The sequence below is a fragment of the Lissotriton helveticus genome, chromosome 8 (genome assembly GCF_964261635.1).
Source record: "Lissotriton helveticus chromosome 8, aLisHel1.1, whole genome shotgun sequence".
NCBI lineage: Eukaryota > Metazoa > Chordata > Amphibia > Caudata > Salamandridae > Lissotriton > Lissotriton helveticus.
In genome coordinates this window covers 1,002,194,948-1,002,214,498 of record NC_136069.1, presented here as the reverse complement: position 1 = coordinate 1,002,214,498, position 19,551 = coordinate 1,002,194,948, and positions in this window count along the sequence as shown.

Here is a 19,551-nt window from a genome sequence, read left to right as displayed (position 1 = left end):
GAGTATGCTTAGAGAAGTATACGAGGATGCACTGGAAGTGGATCATCTCCCTCCCACTATGCGGGAAGCCCTCATACTGTCCTTGTTGAAGCCAGGTAAGACCCCAGAACTCTGCGATGCATATAGGCCGTTATCGCTCCTTAATTGCGATGCGAAAATCCGTGCTAAACTCATTGCAACGAGGTTGAGCCTGCTGATGGAAAACCTAATCCTGCCGGACCAGTCGGGTTTTGTGCCAGGGAGATCCACGTCCCACAATTTAAGAACACTCTTTGCCATTATAAATACTATTTCCCCGGATCTTCCTACGGCCGCAATTTTTTTAGATGCCACTATTGCATTCGACTCTGTGGAGTGGGGCTATATTTTTGCGGTTATGAGAAGGATGGGGTTTCCACCCCTGTTTTATCCTGGATTAAACTACTGTATACCATGCCAGTAGCAAGGGTTCTTGTTAATGGTCATGTATCTCGAGCGTTTGATATAATGAGGGGAATGAGGCAGGGGTGCCCGCTGTCCGCTCTACTATTTGCTATTGCTGTGGAGCCGCTGGTGGCGAAGTTACGCCAATGCCATCGTGAAAAGGCCCTACAATGCTATCAGCATCAAATACTTGTGTCCCTCTAGGTGGACGACATTACCCTATACGTCCGTGATCGACGAAATAACCTGAACCCGATACTCCGTGAACTCATAGTCTTCGGGAGACTCTCTGGGGTCCAGATCAATTAGGGTAAATCTAGCATCTTCCCGCTCACAGATGCTACGGAGAGGTTTTCGATGGACTATCCCCTAGAGTGGTGCGTGGAAGACTTAAAGTACCTGGGAATTGTAGTTACTAGAAACAGGGGAGAACTTTTGCGACTGAACTATGGGACAACTATGACTCGAGTGACAGAGAGCAATTCGAGATGGGTGGCTTTGCCTTTGTCCATGGCTAGCCGTGCGTCATTAATAAAAATGGTTATACTTCCACAGTTTTTGTACCTGTTTTTGAATATACCCTACTACCCGGGAACACATTTTTTTAAAACACTTGGACAGAGCTAATATGGCTAGTCTGGGGGGGTAAGCAGCCGAGACTGCAGTGGTAAGTGATGACGTGGCCCTACTCAAAGGGAGCGTTTGGAATACCGGACTTTGAGCTCTATTTCGCTGCAGCGCAGGCCCATTTTGCATGGTATTGGATAAAACAGCCGAAATATATGCCACAAATGGTGGTAGAACATTGGCTGGCACACCCTGTTCCTCTGGATGGAGCATTATACCTAAAGGTAGGTGCCGGTGAGAGACAGCCAAACTCGCTTATGTGCACAATCACAATGGCAACGCCTGGGCCGCACGCTAGGGGTGCCCATGTTATATTCGCTGTTACTTCCCCTGACTTACCACCCTAGTATGTCTCTCCTACAGGGAGGAAATATTTCATGCCTTTAAGCGCAAGACAAACATCATTACATGGGGGAATATGTACAATGAGCAGAAATTTCGTACTATCGAAAATATGTTCCCAGAGACTCAGACAACGCCCCTTGACATTTTCTTATACATTAGATTACGGCAAGGTGTACGATCATTAACACAGGAATTCTTGGAGGAGCTGCAGGCGCTAGCCTCCCTTAAGCTCGTGCTGGGCAAGACCACACTCAAGAAACTAGTGTCCCAGATCTATACATCAGTGCAAACACAGAAGGAGTTTACAGATACACAGTCACGTAGACGATGGGGGGAGGAGCAAGGAACAGCCCTGACGGATGACCAATGTGAGTTCTGCTGTTCGCAGACGGAACGAGTTTCAGCGAGTAGCAGGCTCCGGAACATTCATTATATGTTTTTGCAGACTATATTATACTCCGGCTAAGATGTACAGATATAAGCTTAGGGCAAATGATAGGTGAGACAGATGCCATACTGAGGGAGCTGATTTTCTTCATTTGGCCTGGGATTTCTCGAACATCAGGGACTACTGGACCCAAGTGTTTGGTGTACTGCAGGTAATGATTGATACCTCGGTGAGTCCGGATCCCTTGTTGGCTATACTCGGGTTTGTTAAACCCCTCAGAGCGGAACATCGTAAATTTATCGCAATAGCGCTTCTAGTGGCTACAAGAAGGGTTGCCTGCAGATGGAGCAGGGGGCGGGCGCCCAAGTTCAAGTCATGGCTGGAGGACTTGATTAAGTGCCAGGAGCAACTTGCTACCTATGCAGAACTGTTACCAGTGTCATCCAGACCCAATGATATATGGGCACCAATAACATGTTACTTGATCTCTCACCAGAGGGAATAGGCTGACTAAGGCATAATATAGCATATAGAGGATGGAACGGTAGGTGGGCCCGTGAAAACTGGAGTGGGATGAAGGCTTGCAAACTGTAGGAGAGTTGACCCCCGGAGGGGCAAAGGGCAGTGTCTATGGTCAAGGTATGTTATATTTATGAAATGATATAAACGAAAAGACAATGTGATGCGCTCATGTGAATATGGTGAGTTGTATAGCGAATTGTGACTGCTGTGTACTGGTAGGCCTCCATTTGCATAATTATGATGTACTCACCATGATGTTCCCCTTTAATCGGACATGTAAGGATTGATGTATGTGATGTCCGCACTGTATCAATAGAACCAAATGTCACAGCCTCAATGTTTGATTTCAGTGTTACTGAAGAAGTTGACGATTTCAAAGGTGGCTCTGACCTGATTAACAATAGAGAAAAAACATTACTGTTTCCCCTGGAAGAGCTGGTGGGCAGGGACCCAGAGGAACTTCAGGTGATGGATCTGAAGTGGGAGACAGGACATTTCATATACCTTAGTGTACAAGTGGCTCTTATGCTGAAAAACATATCACATATAATATGGGGAGAGTCATACGGGGATTGAAGGCCTCAATTCAGCTCTAGAATCTCCCATTCTCCAACACTGGCAGAGTAGCATTAGCAAACATGGGGCTGCTGCTGCCTTGCTTGCATACAAAACATTATTGTGCAATTATGAGACCTAACTTTAAGGAACTAGACAATCTCCTAGTATCTTAGTCTGGGCAGCTAAAAGAAATAGGGTGAGACTTAAAACTTGGAAGAGGGACAAAGAAGGAGGAGGCCTCGGGTTGTGCGACTTAGAGCTTTTTTATTTGGCAGCCCAGCACCAGCATACTGCACAGTGGTGTGTAGAAGGGGGCAACTGGGAAAAGAGACGTCTCAGAGAGGTACTGGGAGCTGAAGTGAGTTTATGATTTAGGAAAGCCTTTTTTGACACATATAGGAAATATATAGAGCCCTCCTATTCCCTGTGGGTACTGACTACATTCTCATATGTTTCGGAGTCCAACACAAGAATTGACATAAGTGAAATGAACATCTAGATGCAAAACCCTACTATGGTATATAAATTGTGAAGGATTAGCAAGAAGGCAAGACAAGAAGTCCAGAAAATTACCTTCTATGTCAATACCCAGCCAATCAACCTTTCAATCTTCCAATTACAGTGAAGAATGGGAATACCTACTGTTGATGTTTGAAGAGGAGCCAAAGAATCAGACCATCACAGTCAGTATCTGGATGGGGACCATGATTCACAGCTCATAGTGGATAGCGATGCATCAGTGTACGTAATGGGGATGCAAGAACTGGCACGCCTGCAGCAGAAACCTTAGCTAGTCAAGACCAGTGGGAAAATGTACATATGAGTGGGACAGAAGTCACTGAAATGCACAGGCAAATTCACAATGTCCAAGGATGATCTGTGTCAGCTTAAGTCTAAGTAGTAGAGAAATGCCTACCAATGCCAAGCAGTCTGTGCCTAACCACAGAAAGATGTCTGGGAATAATGGCTGTACACCACATCAGTGAAGAAATACACCAAGTAAAACTGATAAAGGCAAGAAGCGACTGCCCAGTAGTCCATACAAGGGGAAATGTCCACCCAACATCATTCATAACTGACAGGAGAGTATCAATCAATGCAATGTCTATAGAGAGACTCAAAGAACAAAATCCAACCCTGAACCTAAAGTAAACAGATGTTCAGGCATACACATAGTCTGCCTTCAAGTCCCTAGGCAGCCTGCGGTTCTTCAAAGAAACTCTATAACACAAAATGACAACTATCAAAAAAATCATACATGTCCTACAAGGAAACGAGTCAGGTGCATATCTCCTCAGTTTTACCACAGCAATTGAAATGGGATCAATATGTGTTTACTACCACGTACACGCCAGCCAAGGGATGCAACCACTATTCCCCACGCCATTCAGTGGCTCAGGAAAAAATTACTTTACCCATGTCAAACTGCAATCCGCCCATTCGCACAAGGACACAAACGAGTAGCATTTGACCTCAAAGAAGTGGTGTACAAAAGTGAGAACAAAGGGAGACGTTCGGATCTTTGTTGACATGCACCAACCAAGCAAATCAATAGAATGAAAATGACACCTAGTCTGCATGCCTGGGATATGATCATGTAACAAAATGGAGCAAAACGTTTTTCCAAACTCAACATGAATGAAGGCTCCCACCAAACAGAGCTTGATGAAGGATGCTGTTAGATCATGACATTATACACACAATTTGGACTATTCCGAAGCAAGCGGCTGAACTTTGACTTATTCGATCTAGTCAATGCCTTTATCTACAGTAATGACATATCGGTGTACATTGCACTAGGGAGACACACGATGCAGCACTATGGGCTAGATGTATCAAGAGTGTGGTTTGCGATTCTGTATTTGCGACATTTTGCGAATCGCAAATGCAGATTCGCAAAACGCGATGTATGTAGGTTTTTGCGAATATTTTGCAATTTCTTAAAAATCGCAAAGTATTCTCAGAATAATTTGCAATTACTTAAATTGTGAAAATCGCAAATTAGGAATTCGCAAAAAACGGGAATCTGCTAATGCAGGAACAGGGTGATGACAGCACAGTCAGGAAGTGGGAGTGATTACCTGCACCTGCTTGCCTGAGCCACACCCAGTGGCAGTTGGAAGACTGTTTGGGAGCTGAGCAGACCTGTTTACATTGTCATGGAGTCTCAAAACCCAAAGGAGGAAATGGCAGGAGAGAAAAGGAAGAGGAAGCACAAGTTCTCAGAAAAAGAACAGAAAATATTGATAGAAGAGATGGCTTGCAGCCATCAGTTGCTTTTTGGGAAAAAAGCACTGAAAGTGCCAGAAGCACGTAAAAGGAAAATTTGGCTGGACATACAGCAGAAAGTAAATTCAGTTGGTGTGACCACCCGTACCATCGAGGAGATGCGCAAAAGATGGTACGACATGTGCCAGAGGTCCAAGGAAAGGGTTGCAGCAAGACTGAAGGAGGCCAACAAGACAGGAGGTGGGACATTTACTGCTGAGCAGCCTACTCCACATGGGGAGCTGGTGGAGGCCACTCTCTTGCCTGAGAGTGTAAGTGGTGGGGCTGAATTGACAGCTCTGACCCTTCACAAACAGCACAAGGTAAGATGCATGTTTGTATGTTACTTAACTGTTGGGATACCCATGTGTCTTAAATTAGTACAAGAACACAGTGGTATGAATGTTTAAGACCAGATACACAGAATCACATACAGTGAGCAATGCATCATGGGAGTTGTAGTTACCCTTTTACATGTTAATCTGCACATTAACGAAATACAGATTAACATTGTGCTTTTGAAAGGAAGACTGAAATGCACTACCAAAGATGTTTTATTTAAAGTAGAAACACTTTATTAATTTCATAAAGCACTCCATGCAACAAACTCATATGTCTCAATCTACAGCCACAGCACAGGCAAGTCGTTCCAGGGATGAAAGTGATGGTAATCAATCACCTCTGCAAGATGTTTGTGCTGCAGAAGACTGTAGCAGTGATGACACTGTGTCAACTCCCATTGTCAGGAAAAAGCGCAGATATGTGGCCCTCTGCCTCCTTTAGAAGATGATGGAATTGAAGAAGGTGGTGAGAGAGTGTTCAGGACACAGTTGTCCCTCGAGTTCCTGAAGAGCACGCACATGCACAAAGAAGGTCACGAGTATATACTTTGGAGAGATCTAGGAGCAGCAGTAGTGGACATGTGGATAATCCAACTGTCTTTGCAGGGTTGGAGCAAGACATGCTACATGTGCAGCACCAACAACACAAGGCCCTCCGTTCCATCAATAGGCAGTTGTGCAAACTGAATAATAATCAGGAAAGCATGGGAGATGGAATGAGAGCAATGGCATCATCAATGGACAGACTGTGTTTGGCTCTTGAACGCACTGAAGAATCACGCAACAGGGCAGCTCACAGAGCCCATGTCAGAATGCATGGCTACACAAAAGCCATAAACAGATTGTGCACTGTGACATGCAACTTTACAAGGCGTAGCATTACTATGCAGAGAGAGCTTAGTGACTGCACAAAGAACATAGCCAAAGGCCTAGACAAGGTCACATCTGCTGTGGAACTACTCCAGATAGCAAACTCTGGCGCCAGTGCACTATTTGAAGCAGCAGACAGCGAGGAAACCTCCAGTAGGAGTAGTAGCAACCCCACTCCTACATCACAGCTAACACAGCGCAGGAGTGGTAGGAATGCCAGACATTTTGCAGCCATGGGGAGCATGGAATCTGTGCAGCGCTCTGCTCAAAGCCACCAGCACAAAAAATGAAATTTTTCTGATTTTAATTTTGTTCTTACACATTTACCATTTTGTTTGGATAGTAATACGAATTACATTTTGCCTGTGCATTAATAGGTCATGTTGCCCTACATTAGTAGCCTCAATGTTTTGAAATTAGAAACATTCACTGCAAAAGCAAATACATGTTTTTGAATTCATCATTTTACCTGAAAGTAATTGCGTGTTATCTCAGTACATCTCTGACGGCCAGCAGCCGCTCCTACTCCTGCAGTAGCTCTTCTAGGTGAAGGTATGTCATCATCAGCAGATGGGTCTGAGTCACTCACTTCAATTTCAGTCCCTTTTCTCATAGCCATGTTATGTAGCATAGCACAGCTACTTACAATTTTACAGCATGTTCGAGGAATGTATTGTAAAGCACCACCACTTTTGTGTATGCAACGAAAACGGCTTTTTAAAATTCCAAATATCCGTTCAATGAAACCACAGGTTGACCGGTGTGCCCTATTATATCTTCTTTCATGGACATTTGATGGATTCAAATATGGCATCAGAATGAAATCACGGACAGCAAATGAGAAAGAAAGAATGAGTGTGTGACATCAAAGAATAATTGTGTGAATGACTGTAAAATTGTGGTACATTTACCTAGTAGATATCCCTCTCCAAACTGTCCAGCACTCAGACGTCTATGTATTCCACTATGCCGAAAGATAAAGGAATCATGAGTGCTCCCTGGGTACTTAGCCACAATATCAGTGATAATGTACTTTGCATTGCACACCATTTGAATGTTCAGCGAATGAAAACTTTTCCTATTTCTGTACATATAATCTGTGGCTGCTGATGGAGTGATGGCAATATGGGTGCCATCTATACATCCAATCACATGTGGAAAACGTGCAATTTGATAAAAACAGTTTTGTCTCTTGTATGGCTTTTTGGGTGTTGAATAAGTAAATGTGATGTTGTAGCCTGTTCATCATTGCATCCAGAAAGACATTAAAAAAAAAGCGTGACAGAGCACTCTGAGACACCCCACCAACTTCTGCAATGACCCTTTGAGAAGAACCAGAAGCCAAAAGGTGCAGTGAGCACATAGTAGGAATTGAATGTGTCCTTCCTGTTTGATGCTCCAAGAAAGGTTTCAATTCAGCAATGAGATCCAAAATAGTGTGTGGGTCAAGTCTGTATTTTTCAAAGATGCCCTCTTCTGTCTGCTGGAACAGCGTGATGCACCGTCTGAAGATTCTCTCCTGTCTCTGTCACCTCAGTGCAAGGGCTTGGATACGCAGCCTCCTAGCTATCAGGTACAGCCCCGCCATTTTGAAAGTTAACATTGCATTGTGGGTTTCTTTTTATACTTTCAAACTGGTTACCACCTGCATGTATTTGGTGGTAATTGCGATTTCTTAATTTGCGATTTTCATGTTTTCGCAATTTGCGATTTTTTCATACATCTCTTTGCGATTTCTTATTTTGCGATTTCTAGATTGCGAAATTCGCAAAAGTTGCACATGCAAAATAAGAAATCGCAAGAATATTCGAAGAATATGTACTTTCGCAAAATAAGTAATCGCAAAAATGGCAATTACTTAATTTGCGATACGAATTCTTACATACATCCCATTTTCCTATTTTTTAGTCGCAAACGCTGTTTTTTAGCGATTCACAGCATTTGCGACTAAAAAATAGCTTGATACATCCAGCCCTTAAAGGGGTAAGTTAATTACTTGTAAAAGAGGGTGTCACACTCAAAGTCAGGAAATGTGAGTTCCACAAGACCAACCTGAAGTGTTTTGGATGCATCTTGTTAGACAAAAGAATGACACCAGACCCAGGTAAAGTCAAATCCCTAACCACCACCAACCTGCAATAAGACATAGGCATGCTGAGATACTTCTTAGGCATTGCGAGCTACTGTGCTAGATACATCTGAGACTATGCCACCATCAACGCACCCCTTGAACATCTATTTAAGAACATGCAGATTTAAAATCATCACCTGAGTATGAACAAAGCTTTCAGAGCATCAAAACAGAGATAGAAGAGGTGGCACTTATGGCAAACTTTAACGCTGGGCTAAGCACAGAGGTGACAATAGACGTCAGCCTACTAAGGATGTGAGCCATACTAGTGCAACACACACAAAATATAGATTCACTATGACAGATGGTAGCATATGTCAGCAGAAGCCTATTAGACACCAAAAGAGCCATCCCACAACTTGAAAAGGCGAGCCCAGCAGTGTTCTGGGCTTGTAAACATTTCCACATATTCCTTTTCAGGAAAAGGGTAATCATTATAATGGACGATCAAGTTTTGCTAATGATCGTTGGTAACCTCATAGCCAAGATGCCCCCAAGGATCGAGAGATGGGTCATCTGACTACACAATTGTTCACAAGCCAGGGAAAGAACAAAACCCCACTGACTACATCTTGAGATACCCTCCACAGTCAACTAAGCCAAACCCGTCCATCAATGAAGAAAAGCTCCATTTCATAATCAGAGCCAACTTACCCACAGCACTGTCAATCCCTAAAGTGCTTGCTGCAATTAATGAAGACAGAGGCTTAAAGATTGTCAAGCACCTGATCAACACTAAAAAATGGAGACACCGCTAAGAATAGGGAGGCGACCTTGAAAGGATCGGAGCCTTACACAATATCTAGGAAGAACTGACCATAAGAGAGGAAGGCACATACTGAGGGGATCCTGCTTCATTAACCTCAGGAGCCTTTGAGAATCAGACATTGAATTCACACATGAGGACCACTGCCGGTATACTGGTGACCAAAAGAACCCTCTGGGCGAAACTATAGCTACTTAAACTAGAAAAAATTGTGGAGACAGAGCTGCAGACATGTTGCATGTGGTTCTTCACAACAATAAAGCCAATGTCACTGATGACGTCGGAAATACCAGAGAATGCATGAGAACTAGTAGCCATCGACTTCTTTGTCTCATGCCCTCAGGCAAATATTTCCTGGTACTGGTGGACGAATTTTCTAGATTCCCTCTCATTAAGATGACAATCTTTTGGAGCACTGAAAGTGATCTGTGTGAGAAGTTGGCCTGGTATATGATGTTCACTATTCTAGTGAGCACCTTGCACCAGTCCAAACAACGCTTATGGTGATGGTTGTAAAGTCAACCTTATAGACCAGTTATCCTAGTGGTAGCATGGACAAAAGCAGTCTTAGGCTAAACTCAAGAGGGCATGTGAAGCCAGCTGTTTTACCATATGCAAACCTTTTAATACCAAATGAAAGGACACCACACAGGTTATATATTCAAAATATATATGTATTTATTTCTAAATTAATCCCCTTAACTCTTTATTAGCACAGGAGCACAAGCGTATAACAAGTAACCTAATATAACATACAAAACTTGCACAAATATGGATAGGCCCTGGTGGCCCGCTAAATCATATACTAAAATAGTGGTATAAGAACCACGTCACGAACAATGGTAAGGCCTTGGGAATCGCTGGGGCTACACTGGACTAACACCAGTTAGGAAGTGGGAGGCCCACGGGATGCGGGTGCAGTGTCTACATGCAGACGTGTGCACACATAGAAGTCAATGGGTGCGTAAAGTTAGAAAGTTAAAGATTTAGGAGTCTTCCGACTGGACTAGAAACTAACCACTTGAAACTAGGAGACTAGGAGTGTAAACCACTACAGGAGCACGGTAGTACTCACGTTACCTCACCCACAGGAAGCGGGTGCATAGGTATCAAAGTGTGTCGGGTTTCGTCGTGGAGTTCTATGGAGCCGTGGAGAAAAGATGCTGCAGGCGACCAGGAGAAAAGAGTCCGGCTGGATCCAAGGGTGGATCAAGGATAAAGAGTACCTGAAAGCAGAGGGGAAAGAGTCTGGGTCACTAGCCAGTGACCAGGAAGGAACCAGGAAGGAACCAGGCGATGTTGGGATGTGATCAGGTGATGTTGTGAAGCTTGTCTCCGCTGCCACGTGGACCAGGAGGTGACGACGACAACCAGGAGCTGGATACCGACTTTCCTACAAAGGCTCTTGCTGTTGGCAGTGTCGGATCTTGATTCAGACTCAACAGGCCTTGGCAAATGCAACCCACGCAAGAATCAAAGATGGCTTCTGGATCAGACCAGCAAGGTCTGATGGGCTGCTCCTTTTCAGGGGAGCAAGGGCCAGTCTGGAGCAACCAGACCAGCATTGGAAATTCAAAGGTTCGTCGTGACAGAGGCCACTAGCCAACAGGCAAGTGACCGGACAGACGCGTCAAGCAGGAAAATGCAAAAAGGCCCCATGCAGCACTCAGTGAGTGTGGAGAGGAGATCTTCGGTGCAGTTGGTGCTCGGGGCTGGGACTTTCCAATCCCCAATGCACAACTTCGAGGGTACCTCAGAAGTTGCACGGAATGCGATTTGCTGGCTTTCCAAGATGGCCGGTCCCACGTCTCTCGTTGCTTCCACGGGTCTCAGCTTTGCTGTGGCTGTAGATCAGGCTGTTGGATGTCTGAAAGTCCAGTTCTTGTCAGGCTCTGTGCTCAAGCTCCGGCGGGAGCAACGACAAAGCAAACTGTTGAGCCCTTGATGGTGCCTGCTTGCACAGGGTGGTCACTCCTTGACCACAAGGGAGATTCTTCAGTCTTCTACGTCGAGTAGGATGTCGAAGGGTCCAGAGTTTTGTATCAGAGTTTCAGTCAGGATTATCTAAAGTCTAAGGACACAGCTCCTACCTATATACCAAATCTAGAGGCTGGATTACCTGCTAGGTCCCTCCTATGGGTGGGACCCAGGAAGGGGGGGGTTACACCCCTTTCCCTTTGTCCAGTTTCGTGCCAGAGCTGGGGCTGGAGTGCCCCAGCACCGGTTTGAACTGTAGGACATGCTGATCCATGCCTAATTTTCCAATTTCTGCGCAGTTCTAAATAATAGAGGCACTGAAAGGTAGCAATGGTTCATGTTTTCTAGTTTCTTTATTAATTTATCTGGGACACTTCCACATTCAAATGGAGAAATGCGATTTGGCCAAATCAAAAATCTTATTAGGGGCATTGGCCTAACCAAAGAGCTCCTAGGGATGATAGGTGCCGCATGGAGACTGCCTAAAAACGATTTCTACTCCCAGAAAGGAGATGGTTTGAAGGGACAATAAGGGTCAATGCTAAAACTAGGTCAGAAGACTCCTGGAGAATAGTCGGTAGAGCTGATGGGACCATGCACCTAACTCTGCCAATAGAATCTCTTGTAGCTGTCCCATTGAGCCTGCATGCCATCATGGTCATCAGGACCACCTGCACAGTCAGACACCTGTACAGCCACATACAGGAAGATAGGGGAATCTGTGCACCTTCCCAAAGGAACAGTTAACAAAATGGTCATGGGAGGGCATGCAAAACACAGCAGCCAAATGTGTAGTTACTCTAATACAGTACTGCAAGTAAGTGTGCAAGAAGTTACTGTGCGTTTCCCCCTGTGTCTGGTATACATTAGCGTTCTTGTATAATCCACTGCTTGATGTATGCCACAATATTAAATAATTCTGATTAAATTCCTGGTCTCTAAATGTCATTTAATGCAGTGACAATTTTTACTCTGTGAGATAGCTGCTGGGAAATATTGAGAATTACTTACTTGAAATTAATTGATCCCTGTGGAGAGCTTTTACGGGAATTTATGAAACATTACATGGAAAATCTCACACACAATCTGTGAGCATGAACAAGACAACAGAAAGCTGATCAACTGGAAAAGGATTTGTTGGAAATGATATGCAGACATGTATATGAAAATATATTTTCCTTACATTTTTAAATGCAGATATTTTGCAGATAGCACACCATTATATCTTTCTTTAAGCTAAGCCTTACTTTCAACATGTAAATAATACTTTATTGTACAGTTAATAAAAACCATTACAAAAACCATCAGCAATAAAAAAGAAAGGATTATAAAAATTTATAGCAGCATAGGGGATGGTGTTATTTGGTTTAAACTATGTTGCAAAATGCAGTTAAAAAAAATGTTAAAAAAGAAGGGAGTGACCATCCGCCGTTAAGTGCTCATGTCTTTCTTCGGAGAGGGTTTCTTTTCTCTGTCCTGGCCCTCATTCCTATACGATATCTAATGAGATGTACGATTTTTTCCTCATGAGTTCCACACAGGCTGCAATGATCTGGTTTTGAGGGCCGCAGCCAAGGGGCCATGTGGTCTGCTGAGGGTAATACTCCTAATCGTAATTTTAGGAATGATTCTTTTGTTTTTATGGTGAAGCTGGACAAAAGGTATGCCTGTGGTGTGAGTTTGTTGTAAGTTTGTACTGTCAGTCAGCCATGTACTCGCTCCGTTAGTGAGGCTTTGTCTTGTAGGAGGGATTATTTCCTAACGGTATTGTTTACATCTCTTTTGAAACCTGCCAGGCTCCCTTGCATATCCCATAGTTGACTCGCCCCCAGTTGTTTTATTGCTTCCTCCAGGAAGAGTCTTGCTGTGCAGTTGTCTTTGCTTTGTAGGTCTTTCCAGAGGAGCGCATTAAGGGTATTTGCTTCCCCTCTGCTTATTTTGTACCAGGTCTTAAGGTATGCTCCCTTGCAAGCAAGCTCTTCCTTAACTTGCCCAAATTCGAGTCGGATCTGCGCCGGAGAAGTGTATCTCGGGAGGCCAAACATCATCCGCATTGCTCTTGTAATTACTCCTTCTAAGGTTCCGGTGTCCCTGCCTCTCAGTGCTTCGCTACTTTATGTGATGGATGGTATCAGTTTAGCTTGGATCCGTTTTAGGAGTGGGGTGAAGCTTGGGCCGATGATCTTGTTTTTCAAGTTCCTGAGGGATACAGCTGTCATTAAGCCTCTCTTTTTTATCTCCTCACATGGGGGTTTGAAGCTCCCCCTGTGGTCGATATTCACTCCCAAGTAACAATATTTATTTGTAACTTCCAATTTATTTTTATCCAAGTTCCAGCTCAATGTTGATTTCTTCTTGCGGTAGTTGAGGCGCATAACTTTTGTTTTACTGTAATTAATACTGAGTTTGTTTGTTTTGGAGTATTGGGCGGTGATGTCGAGGAGCCACTGTAGGCCGATCGGAGTCCGACTGATTAGCACCAAGTCGTTGGCATAAAATAGGTTGGATAGCTTTGGCGCGTGTGAATTATTTTCGTTGAGTGTTGTGGATAGTTCAGCCATAAAGAGATTGAATAAGGTTGGCACTAGCACACATCCTTGCTTTACTCCTGTGCTAGTTGGAATTTTCTTAGTTAATTAGTCTCCGGTACCTAGTTTGACCTGGACCCATGTATTGCTGTGCAGGAGGATTAGTTGGTTTAGTAGTGTTGCTGGAATTTTCATTCTCTTCAGTTTTTGCCAGAGCAGATTTCTGTTTACACGGTCAAAGGCGGAGCTGTAGTCAATAAAACACATGTACAAGGGTTGTTTTCCTTCTAGAGCTGCATCGATCAGGAGTGACAAGGCAAGGATGTTTGTGGTCGTCCCCATGTTTTTTTCCAAAAGCCTGTTTGATTAAGTGGGATTACTGATGATTCTTCCGCCCACGATGTTAATTCCTGAAGCAAGAGGCCCGCATAGTATTTTGCTTCGTTGTCTAATAGGGCAATTAACCGATAGCTTCTTGGATCTTTTCTGTCACCTTTTTTGTATATCGGTGAGATTTTTGCCCCCCTCCATGATTGTGGAATTGTCGCAGTCTGCCGTATTTTTTCAAACATTGGTTATAGAGTAGTTGCCCAGTATTCTGGTGCCTGCTTGAATATTATTGGGGGTATGCCAATAGGGCCCGGTGCTCCCTCCATTCTTCCTTTGGAGATCCTGTTAGTTATTTGTAGAGTCGTGATTGAAAGTGCTTCGTTGGTTGTCGAGGGTTCTTTGTGTGGAGGCAGATATTCTTTGCTTCTGGTATTGGCTTTGCCAGTTTCTTCCATGTTTCGTTTGTGTCGCTGAAGTGTGTACTAATGTGGGTTGTCCAGGCATCTTCCGTCACATAGGATTCAATCACCTGGCTTTGTTCGTTGATCAGGCCATTGATCTTTTGCCAGAACTGTGCGCGGTTGTTTGTCTTGGCATCGTATAGGAGTTTTCCCCAAAATGTCTCATCTGCGTCCTTTTTTAGGTGCCATATTAGTTTCCTTTGGTCGCCTTTTAGCTGTCTCAGTGCCTGGTAGGTGGAGGGGTCTGTTTCTACTCTCCGCAGAGTGTGGTTGATCTGCTTCTTCAGTCTTTTTAGACTGGCGTTGTTTCGGAAATTGTGATGGCTCTTGTTTATTGCGTTGCTGGTCTTTGTTACTCCCTTTATGTGCACTTTTCTTTCAGCTATGTCTTTCATTTTTTTTGTGAAGGCCTCCCAACATATTATCAGGTTTGATGATTAGGACTGTGCTTCAACGAGAGCGTGTTTCGCTTGCTCTAAAAGATTTTGTGGGTTGGTAACTTTGTCGTGTATTTCTATAGGTCCTGAATCGATCCCCCTATTCCTGACCCTATTCTGGTTAAACTACCTAGCTAGTTAACTAACAGTCAGCCCATGAGGCAAGAAATCCCCCATGATGCAGATACCGTTATCTGATGCAGTCACACTACGGCACAGGAACGTGTTATCTGATTAGGTCATAACGCTTGAGATCTAATTAGACAAGCGACATTCCTCCAGCCCCTGATAAGGCATACGACGTTCTCATAACAAATCAAACCTATGACAACCTGGAAAATCCGTGCGGCCATTGTTTTGATTTCACAGAGAACTTTTGCAAAAGAATGTGCTAACGAGCAAGTCGTATGACATCTTTATTGACGTACCTATGTCCATCCTTACGTCAATCTCGGCACCTTTAAGGTATAAATATTGCCGACCTTGCCCTATGCAAACACACGCGTGGTGACAAGACGGAGCAGCCATACTTGCCGAAGCTGAGAGCAGAAGCAGACCCCGCTGGCAGCAGCCCCGCCTTCCTGACGCGCTGAGAGACGCCCTGCTATCTCAAGCCGAGAGACCCAGCACCGGCGCTTCTGGGCAGCCCTCGCAGGCAGCCTGGAATATCGAGAGCAGAGAAAGAGATACCATTCCTCATTCATCCTAACTTCCAGGTACAGAACTGAATAACCCCTCACAGAGAATTCTTTAGTTATTCACTTGGCAAAAACAAACTTAACTTAAACTGTAACTTTCTATTCCCGCCCACGCATTAGACTTAGGTCAGGTACACGGGGTAGGCGTATTTAGAAACACCAGTTGAGTACGTTTAGTCAAATGTATATGTGTATGTAAATATATTTTAATCATTTTAAACATCATATGGCTCAGAAACCATATCAATGTTTTTACAGTATTATTTTATACTATTGCTTTTAATGTATGCACTTTACTTAACTATAAGTATTGCAATAATATCGATCCATTTCTCTTGTACGAGAAAAGAGACTGATCAATAAATAACATCTTTTATTGAACACGCCCGTCTCTTCCTTTTCTCTACATTCTGATGAGACTAAGAATGCACGTACTGACTGAGTAAAATAATTGCCTTGTGCTCACACGACTCTTGAGATTGACTCTTGATTAGGGGAGAGCAAAGTTGTCATGTTCTATGGTTGTCAGAAACTAAATCCCTTCTTGTCTAATCAGGGGAGTTAATCCTTCCTTGAACATTCGAGAAAGTTTCTAGCGAACTCTGAGCTTAGCTGGCAAACCCAAAAATTAAGTCTAGTATCGACAGTAGTAGACCTAGTTAACGTCTGGTCTAGGCCTTTACTGCTGTAGGTACTATTCCAATGCGCAGAGCCTATTGGGAAAATAGGAGCTACACTACATGGCGCCCAACGCGTTTGGAAAGGGCGATAAAACTAACGTAAGACATTTAGAGTAACTCAGTCGTGCTTTCTCACTCAGACCCCTTTTCCCAAATACTCCAAAGACGTCTGGAGTGGGTGAAAGGTTATTATATCCTCCAAAACCTCGCAGGAGGGAACTCCTATGTAAGGTTCTTGGTCTAGTCAACGTTGAAGGATAAAACAGTTCCAGAATATTGTGCATCTAATCTTTGTTCCATAAAGAAACCTGATCTGCAAACAAACAAAATAACCTTATTGACAGTAAAATGTCTGACAATGAGGAGGAAAGAGAGGCAATTAGATTATCTACTGAAATAGCAGATGCTGATGCTACCATGCAAGCAGCGGACCCGAATATAACACTCATTCCGGTCATTAAAAGGAGATCTATAACCTTAAAACTTATAGAAAATGGACTGACACCTAGAGGTGGCACAGTCATATTCGTAATCGAGGCACACGAATATCGGCAGACAGAGGTATACTATACATGGATACATTTTCCAGCAGCAAATGCTGTAACAAAGTACTTCCACTATTACAAAGTAGAGGAACCTCCTGAAACGTACACTCCTTTCGAGGAGGTGGAAGTACCACTCAAATTCCAAGAGCATTTGCTCTTATTTGATGGCGCCCTAATACATAACAATCACATTACAAGGCTCGGTCCTTTAGGTAGACCAGGAGCAACGTGGCCGGTCTTAGCCGGATACACACCACATCCAGACATCGAAAGAATGCCTGCAGCAGAGCTGTTAATACAGCTAAAACAATTACTAAAAATTCATAGACAATTAGTTCAGTATGTAATGCGGACTTCAACAATTCAGCCAGCGATTAAACTACCACAGCTGACCCCTCACCAGGGGAACACAAATAAAATTACACCACAGAACATCCAATCCTGCCTAGGTAAAGTTCCAGCTAAACGGGAACAAATACCATTCTGGTTGGCACAGAAAATTACCCAAATAGAGGCGGTGTTTCCTGACACCACCCCATTAGAAAAACACAGGATTCTGACTATATGTCTCCCAATGGGAATCGCACCACACATAGAGGACTGTGACACTTGGGGTACAGTCTTTGCTTCAATCTACACAAAAACGCACAGTGTTCCATCCATTTCGGTAATACCAGATGTGCTAAAACAAATTCAAGATGAATACGGTCCAGAACCAGCTTTAACTCTTGGTATGAAATTACTGAAAGACTTCAAGCAGGTCTCGGCTATATTATTAGCCAACATAAAAGGTGAAGCAGCAAACGTGGCGATCCGCCAGAGGTTAAAAGAGACAGATATAGCAGACCAACCAGCTGAAATTGCCAGAATCATAGAAAAATCCTATGAAGAACTAGGCAGAGATAGTCTAGGTGGAATACCAGTAAAACCGCAACTGACTACAAGTCCAGAAAAAATATTTTTTAATAATAATAATTCACCAAAAAAGAACTGGGATGGGAACAAACAATCCAATCCTAAAGAAAAGAAGTTCCAGTCCAGAGGAAGGTCTCCTAGGCGAAGAGAGAAATCTCCAAACCAAAGACAGAGGTCACCGCAGAGTGACCCCTCTGGGAATAGATATAACCTTAGAAATAGGGATAATATTAAAAAACCTGATAGATATCAAGACATTGATACACGTCCCTCTCAATCTTTTCAGAATTCCTCGCAGAAATCGGAAAGAAGAGGACGATCAGAAGAGCACGCCAAGTCCAAAGACAAGGAACCTGCTCAACTGAAAAAGAAATTACAATTTCCAAAAAAGAAGGTAGCCAGTATAAAGGTAGTTAACAATGCCGAGAATACTGAGGACACAACTGAAAAACGGAGAGTGGGCTCAGACAATGCTAGACAGCGCAGCAGAGGTGAGCATAGCTCGCAAAGTCCTTATGAATCATCTGGAGACAGTGGACACGAATGAATACCTTCAAGTGGAAACTGCAGATACCAGAGTTAGCAAGCCCCACAAAATATACGAGATAACATTACGTATAGAGGGAGATAAGACTAGGAAAATAAGGGGACTATTTTGGGATAACCTATCCAAGGGCTATGACATCCTTCTAGCAGAAAAAGACTGGCCACCAGAGTTTGTAAGGGAGTGCCCTCATGGCGAAGAAGTAATTATGCCTGCCTTCTCGAATCAAATACCGATTCATAAAAAATATACACTTGCTAGAAAGTGGGCAGTGGCCTTAGCACCTGCTTTATATAAAAATCATGTAGGATGGGATGAGGATTCTCCTCCTCACAAAATCCAGTTAAAATCACAACCAACTGCACAAAGGCAGTACCCAATTAAGCAAGAAGCTAAAAAACAAGTAAATGAAATACTAGATCAGCTAGAATACCAGGGGGTGATTGAAACTTGCACCTCACAAAGGAACAATCCTTTGTTTCCGGTCTCCAAACCAGACAATTCATATCGCCTAGTTTTGGATTACCGACACCTTAACACATGTTGCAAAACTTTTGCAGTGCAAAACTCACACAGTGCTGCACTAATGAATAACATAGTGCGCAAAAAATACAAAACAACCTTGGACATCTCCAATGGATTCTTTTGTCAAAACATAGCACCAGAGAGCAGATATTTAACAGCTTTCTCAGTAAATGGCACTCAAAAACAATTCTGTCGGTTAGCCCAGGGGTACAAGAACAGCCCGGGGGTATTCTCAGCGAGAGTAACAGAATTACTACAACTATATGATGATGAAGCATTATCTTATGTCGATGACATTTACTTAACAGATGATGACTTGGAGACTCACTTGAAAAGAGTGAACACCATAATACTTGGTTTCGCTGCAGAGGGTTACAAATTCAACTTCAAAAAATCCAGAATTGCCCATCTGACGGTCCTATTCTTAGGATATGAGTTATCAAGTGAAGGTAAAAGCCTGGCAGACAATTTCCTAGAGAAATGTGCCGTAATCCAAGCTCCTAAAACACTAAAAAACCTACAGTCAATTCTAGGCTTCCTAAATTTCGGAAGAACATACATTGCAAATTACGCAGAAAGGGTCAAACCCCTTTATGATCTAATTAAACCAGACTTTAAAAAATCCAGTTGGACTCAAACACACACAGAAATTTTGAGATCCTTACAAACAGA